Genomic DNA, 7,277 nt, shown 5'->3' with positions numbered 1-7,277 from the left:
GGGCACACCGGGCTCTGCACAGCTTGCAGTCATGTTAAGCAACCCAAGGCAGCACAGGCACTCGCATGGTCCCCACATGGCTTGCAGGAGGTGAAATCCCACTCTCAGAGCCCTCCAGGGTTGTAGACAAACCCCAACCCCACAGGGATGGGGCTGAGGAGCTTGGTGCTCCTGCCTCTGGAGCTGGGTTTCCTCAGGCAGTGGCAGGCGAGGCATGGCACATATATAAAAGAACTGGTAAGCAGGTGCTAATCTATTCTATCCACCACAGGCCACGGGACATCTGTGGTCATCATGCACATACACCTTATTTCTGTGCACGCAGAAATGCATATTCTGTGCATCATTTATTACTAAAGATCGTTTATATGTATGCATACAAAGGAACAAATTAATATTTTACTAGCAACCTCATTCTTGGCACAGTCCAAGTTTTGAATGTTATATTTGTAATCATAATATTTAATAACAATATGGTTCATTCTGTGCAATTTTACATACTGTATGCACATCTTAAAGTTTTAAGTCTGAAAATTAGGAAATTAAAAGATTTACAACATCAGATCATTCCTAAAGACACATTGCCTGTAAACTTGAATTTCTGAGAAAATTCTAAATTGCTAAACCTTTTTGTGTTAAATTTGACCAAACAGCCTAGCATGGACACTGCCTTACACAAGAATATTTGTAGAAATACTAATCTTACATAGATCCACATTAAAAAAATGTTAAATTATTTAACATTGTAACTGCAGTATTTACTCAAGAGTTTTTGCAGTCCCATCCTAGTTTAAAAAAATAAGAAAGAAAGGACAAAAAAGCGAAACAAGCATAAAACTAGAACTTAATTTTGAATTACCATAAACATTAATATTAGAGAATTTTGGTAAAGCTCCATCATATAGGAGATCTCTCATGTAGGAATTGATTGTAGAAATTAGTTTGATCCTGATTTTAATTTAAACAAAAAGCTCAGTAAGGTGAATAGGCTTGGGAATAGCAGGAAGTTTTTCTCAGTAAGCTCAACCCTGAAGCGTCCAAGGCCAGCGAGGAGTGCCTCAGCTGGAAACAGCTGGCAGGGTCATTGGCTGCATGGGGTGTGGAGGGATCCTCTTCACAAGGATAAAGAGCAGCCAGATTAAAGGCAGCAGGTACCCCAGCTCCAAAAGCACTCCTTGCTGAAAGAAAAAAACAGGCTTTCAGGCAGAATTAGATTGGCTAATTCTTCTTCCTCTGATCCTAAATAGTCCTCCAAAAATTAATATAACACAGGAAGACTGTAAAGCCAGAAATTGATTTTCATGTAGATTTCCTCAAATCAGATCACCATAATCAGAGGACATCTGCTGTGCAGAAGCTCACTTTGCTTATGGCCTTCCAGGAAGCATGCAAAAGTTCTGCCAGGCTGCAGCAGGCATCTTGCTATGGTATTGCAGAGCTTATTAAACCCCTTGATTTTTCATAAAGCTACAAAAAGTCAATAATTACGTCAAATGACCCAACAAGCAGGGTTCTAAGCAGATTCATGACACAGTGGTTTTCCTATACTCTATTAAAATTTATAAATCTGCAGTTTAATGTTAACTATTGGGTAGAGATACATCCATAGGTCATTTCAGATGCGTATTAAAAAGACAAGCAAGGTTTGTTAAGTTTCAAAGGGAAAGTGGTGAGAAAATTACAAATCCATGAGAAAACAAATAGCTTTATGCCTTTATGAGGGCATAATATTTAGATTTCTAGGGCTACTTAAAGATTTTATGTCATTAATGAAGTAGTAAGATAAATGAAAGCAACTTCATCCAGGTATTTTAATATAAAATTTTATTAAAATTGTTCAGAAACATTTCTGAATATATTTCAAAAGAAATATTTTTAAAAGTCCTTTCAATGACTGAGTAGAATACAGGGAGCACAGTGACTCAGAGAAGGCATAAAAATAAGCTATAATAATGAAAAACAATTAATAATTTAGGTAGGTTAGTGTTTTGTAAATTATACAGAAAGGCAGTTCAAAGAAATGTTTTAGTAAACCTTCAGAAACTCAGAAGAAAGTCATAAATGATTTGCAACATTTGTTATTTATAATGACTATTGTTAATTTAGCCTTTCCCTGTAGCAGATTTCCTCATAGAAATATCCTCATACTTTAAGGGCTGATTATAAACCCAAATAAAGTAAGCACTTGGTATATCTCTAGTAGCCTTGCACATCAATTTCCTCTGATTCTGGTGATCTGAAGCCAGATGGGAAGCAAGTGCACATCTCCTCCTGCTTCTGGAACTGGTGGATTTTAAACCACAGATGAGCAGTTCACATACTTCTCATGGGTACAGCATTTTCCTAATTGCCCTCACTCCCACATCACTGCTTTCATTGCAGCACTTGGAAGTGCAAAACAAGCAATCTTACCAGTGTACTGAACCAAAAATCGATGTGCTGTTGGTGGCTGCAGAACATGAAATCTGCACATATTATTTTACTACAAGCTGCTTTTCAGACCTCTTCCCCAACATCCCTCATTAAACAGGAGAACTGCCAGGTCTGTCTCACTTCAAGGGAAAAGGACTGTTTTGCATAAAGTTTAAGAATCAGTGTTACAGCACCTTCTTTGTGAGAAGATCTTCACACACTATGAAATTGTTCTACTATCTATGCTCATGTTAATTCATTGTGCTTCATGTAAAAACACTTGTATACAGGAAGAGAGGGAAAAATAGAAGCATAAATACTCACACCATCATATCATATTGTTAAAGAGAGCCTGTTTGGTTTCTAATAGGAATCATTTAGATAAATGCATTTACTTACTAAGAGACCCACATCACTGCATAAGTCCATGGCATTGAGGGGAAAGCTCACCAGCATTACTGGTTTTCTGATCATCAGGACACTGACAACACAAAGAGCAGGTAGAAAATTTAACTTTCTTTACCTTTCTCCTACTCCACCCTTGTTTTAGTTTGAGGGTTCAGATTTTGGAGTTGTGGTTTTTTAAACAAATATTTCATTCATTTTTTAAACTAAATACTACATTGACCACCATTTTTGATTAATTTGGATCATCTATCATTTCAAAAGAAACATCAAGAGCATGATTAGTGATTGCAATAAACCTGGCTTATGCAAAATCAAGCATTCACATAATTCACACATTCAGTATTTTGTGCTATGAAGGGCTGCTCTTTTCTAAGCCTTGCTGTTTTCCACTCTGCTGGTATGAAACCCATGACTTGTAGGGTCTGGAAAATCCCAACGGAGTGCAGAAAGGTCTAACAGAGCATGAGAGGGAGACTGAGAAAAAATACGGAATCCATAATTCTTCTTTAAAAAATTAACTGGAAAAGAAAATTAGCCAGATACCTTACATGTATTCATTAGTTCAGGAGAAGAAAGAAAAAAAACCCACAAAACTTCCAGAGTAGGTTTAGCACTTACATATATATATATACACATATATATATATATATATATATATATGTATATATATATATATATATACACTAATGAAACCTGAACACTGAGGAGTGATTATCTGGCTCAGAGAACATAGAGGAGGAAACAGAGGATTGTTTCAGTTTATTTCACTTATAATGAGACACTCTTAATTCCTGTCCCAAGCTCCTGTCTGTTCTAGCCCAGCCTTACGGAAGCCTTGGCCGCAGCAGAGCACCAAGGCACCCACAGCACCCTGCAGCCTTTCCCAGCATCCTGCCCAGCCCACAGAGGGCCCTGCTGCCAGACTGGGTGCCACTTCCTACAGACTTATGGATGATACCTCATTTCAGTACAGGCATCAGTCTGATGAAGGGAGAGGATAGATTTGTATGAACAACGCCTCTTCTGTTGCTTGCTCGCTCGTTGAAATCAGTGAGTTGAAGCACTGGGAGCTGCTGAGAAGAGATTACACTTATCACAGGTGAACCAGGAGAGGGCTGTGAGAAGAAGATACCAGAAAATACTCATGGGGTCAAGGTCATAGAGAAGGCTTGCTTCTGCTATCACCATGTCTCCCTGTGAGCTCTCAGACAGCTCAGGCTTTTCTGTTTAGAGGCACATTGGCTATAGGAGTACAGGGAGAAGAGAGATTTGAGAGTGAGAAGGCTTTCTTGATTGCTTTCTGCTAAGTAATTAGTATTGATATGTTTTTGTTTCAGATGCCTCAGGGATAATAGAGCTTTAGGAAATGGGTGGATTTCAGTTGCCTGTTTGCTTTACAGCTATAACTGAGAATTTCTTTTTCTAAAAAGGGGGTAGGAAAAGGTGCTAAATGTGCCTCGGGAGAGGTGATGGAAAATATTATGACACTAGTCAAGATGATTGCAAACACGGTGAGGCTGAAATGTGTTCAGCTGACCTAAGCATGAATAATACATTGCTTCATTTGACTACAATATTTCTGGTCAAATTCTGAATATAACAAGGTGATTTCAATAACCAACTTATTGTACTATCAGATAGTAACAGTTTAGATGTTACGAGAAAAAGATGCTAAATACTACATTTCTAAAGAAACTACTAAGCATTGTGTTCTAAAGCAGTCTTTCTTAGAGGGCAAGCACTTTTCCTTCTCTAATGAAATGTTGTCAGAGACTAGTTTTTTTAGTATCAAAAGAAGAGAAGATTCCTCCAAATTGCAATCATCAGAGGAGATTTAAAGGTAACAAATGCTTAGGAAAGGAGTAGGGAGTATGCTCATTTTAGCAACAGATTACAATTACAAAGTGATTGCGCCATTGATCATTGATTTCTACTATTGCAACTACCCCTGTAAAGGTATTTTACTTATGTAGAAATTATCTTAAATAGCTAATCTAACACATAGAAAGAATATTCACCAACTACCAAGCTGCAATAGTTCCAAGACAAATTACAATTATAGGACTGTATGTGCTTGTGTCTTCCCTCCCCACATGTAAAGCTAGAGATAGGAAAGAGGTATGTGGAAAGAGCAGCTGAATCTTGCCTTAAAGGCTTGAGAGACAGAATAGGCTTTTCTTTTGTATATGCATCTAGATCCTGGGCAAAGGCAAACAAATATCTCTTCTGAAAATCTACTGTTTGTGCATATGTATTCTGGTTTTTTTTACCACAATAGTATGTGGCTCTCCTATTTTTATTTTTTTTTCCAGTGTGAAGAACACAAAAAAGCCATTATTTTCCTAATAGGGGCTAATTGCTTTCAATAAATACAGATCTATATTCTTTTGCCCAATGTTATGAATCCAGTATTCAGTCAGGTGCAACTACATTTGGAGAGGTCAGACTGAACTCGTAGTAAGTTAATAAAACAGTAAACATTTACTTCTAAAACTTGGATTCTAAGCTATGACTCTGGAATGGGTTCTATATGCCTATGACAAATACTTTACATGCTACATTAAAACACATATGCATGAAAATAGTCAGTTGAGCAAACATGTCTTAAACATGTCTTAAAAGGTGTTGCCAAATAAAAGCCTGAGTTATTATCCACCTACAATAAACAGGAAAAAGATCTTTTGTTGTCATTGTAAGATGAGTTAATGGATTCATGTGAACACATTTAAATGCAAATCAAAATTTATTCATGTAATAGAATTTTTGACATTATGGTGTATTCATCTCTTTTTTTTTTCAAAGTAATTTCTGCCCAAATTTTGAAGAAAAAATTGCAAAACCTTTGGATTTAAATCCTTGGTGTGAAGAACATGCTTTGGAGCTGGATAACACTGAAGAAATACAACTATGGATATCCTCTGGAAACCTATTGTTCCTGCACATGAGTTCTATTTTTTGATCAAAAATATGTGTGGCTCTTTAGCCTGCATGAAGAATGCAGAACAGCCATGTCTTCCTAATACATGGTAATTGCCTTGAACAGATACTCAGTTCTCTCCTTTTGCACTTTTTTGGTATCAATTCAGGAAAACAGGCCTGTTCTACCCATTCTCCATCTGCAGATTTTACACACTGCAGTCAAGACAACTAATCTAGGGAGCAGAAATAACTTAAGCACATATACATTTATGGGAGCTATCCCAATAAACAACAGCATAGACATTTTTCTCATTTGATATCTGAAACGCATCAAAGTGGTCCTTTCATATGTAAAATCTTAAAATACCTATCACTTATAAAAGTTACATATTTACCTAGCTAACATGACAATCAGTGCTTCCACTGCAAGCTTTTTTCCCTGCTTCCCTGCCTTTCCAGTTACATACGCGTGCGCACACTCACACAAGCACCACGTCAAATGGTCCAACAACTGGCTGAAAGGCTCTGCTAGCAAGGTTTTGTTGCTGAACAGCTGCTCTCCTCCTTTAGCGTATTCATGAGCCTGCCAACTTCTTCCTTGTCTGACAGTGAATCTGTTGTGCACATGAAAGAGGTGTGGCACTCCTCTCTGTCTCTGAACACGTGAATAAGAGAAAATACGGTGTTTGCTAAACACTAGGTATCATTATTGCCATTTTGTTTTCTTATAATCTAATCCTTCTTTATCAAGTTTCGTCTTTATAAGACTGAAAGGAAAACAATCGTGTCAAGTGATAGATGTATTTGTGTATTAGACACCTTATTACATCAAGCAACTAATATGGCACAACATTACTTTTGCAATTAGGGGAATTTTTCTTTTTAGTAAAATAGAAAATTCAACACATTTCAATAATTCTGGGTGCTATGAGATACATCAAGCATTTAAACTGTATTCATAACTTTAATACAGGCTTTCCTATGTAAATAATTTTAATTAGAGAAGCTACAATGATTATATCCTGTTATAAAAGCAATATGTTTTTTAAAAATCAGTCACTCTTCAACAATCACGTGTCTGAAATTTTGTGCACTATAGCTATAAGAAAAGTAAGTACATTCCTTGAATTCCTGCTCACAAAAGTCGTCTCTTCTCCTAGGATGCTCCTTTAAACTTCTATTTTGCCTGGCAAACAAATCAGATTTTTCAGCAAAAAGAGTCAAATTATGCAGGAAGTGGTTTACAGAATGAAAAATTTTAATAAATATTATTTGCTCATAAAATCTATGGAAGGAATATCAGAATTGCTAAATGTAATTTAATACAGTCCAGAAGTGAAGTGATTAATATTTTATAGAAATGTCTGTATTTCGAGACACATTAATCACACAGATTGCATTCAGGAAACTGACTGGTTGGTTTTGCTCTTTGCTTTAAAAAAGAACATTTATTCTCACTTTTCTAATAGTATTTTAGCTTTTCCTGAAAAATAAAAATAAGAGTTCATTTCTATTTCAAGTTAAATGCATTACTTGAA

The 7,277-nt window shown here is 36.4% G+C and overlaps 1 long non-coding RNA gene across 1 annotated transcript in view; it reads left to right on the top strand.

Annotated features, from left to right (window-relative positions):
* LOC117244589 overlaps positions 1-7,277 on the top strand; it is a 22,316-nt gene that overhangs the window by 3,892 nt on the left and 11,147 nt on the right. The gene's annotated exons all lie outside the window — the stretch shown is intronic.

The sequence above is a fragment of the Parus major genome, chromosome 5 (assembly GCF_001522545.3).
Source record: "Parus major isolate Abel chromosome 5, Parus_major1.1, whole genome shotgun sequence".
In the NCBI taxonomy this organism is placed as follows: domain Eukaryota; kingdom Metazoa; phylum Chordata; class Aves; order Passeriformes; family Paridae; genus Parus; species Parus major.
Note: the sequence above shows the minus strand (reverse complement) of the source record. Positions and strands in the feature narration are given on the sequence as shown.